Consider the following 308-nt stretch of genomic DNA (forward strand, 5'->3'; position numbering starts at 1 on the left):
CCCCGGGCCAAGCCCTCTCCCCCCCAGGCGAAGCCTCTCACCACCAGGCCAACCCTCTCATCACCAGGCCAAGACTCTTACCACCAGGCCAAGCCTCACACTGCCAGGCCAGGCCTCTCACCACCAGGCCAAGCCTCTCACCACCAGGCGAAGCCTCTCACCACCAGGCGAAGCCTCTCACCACCAGGCGAAGCCTCTCACCACCAGGCGAAGCCTCTCACCACCAGGCGAAGCCTCTCACCACCAGGCCAACCCTCACACCACCAGGAGAAGCCTCACCTCACCAGGCAAATCTCCCTGCTGCCACT

Source organism: Tupaia chinensis, unplaced genomic scaffold, assembly GCF_000334495.1.
Source record: "Tupaia chinensis unplaced genomic scaffold, TupChi_1.0 Scaffold000664_1, whole genome shotgun sequence".
NCBI classification, from domain to species: Eukaryota; Metazoa; Chordata; class Mammalia; order Scandentia; family Tupaiidae; genus Tupaia; species Tupaia belangeri.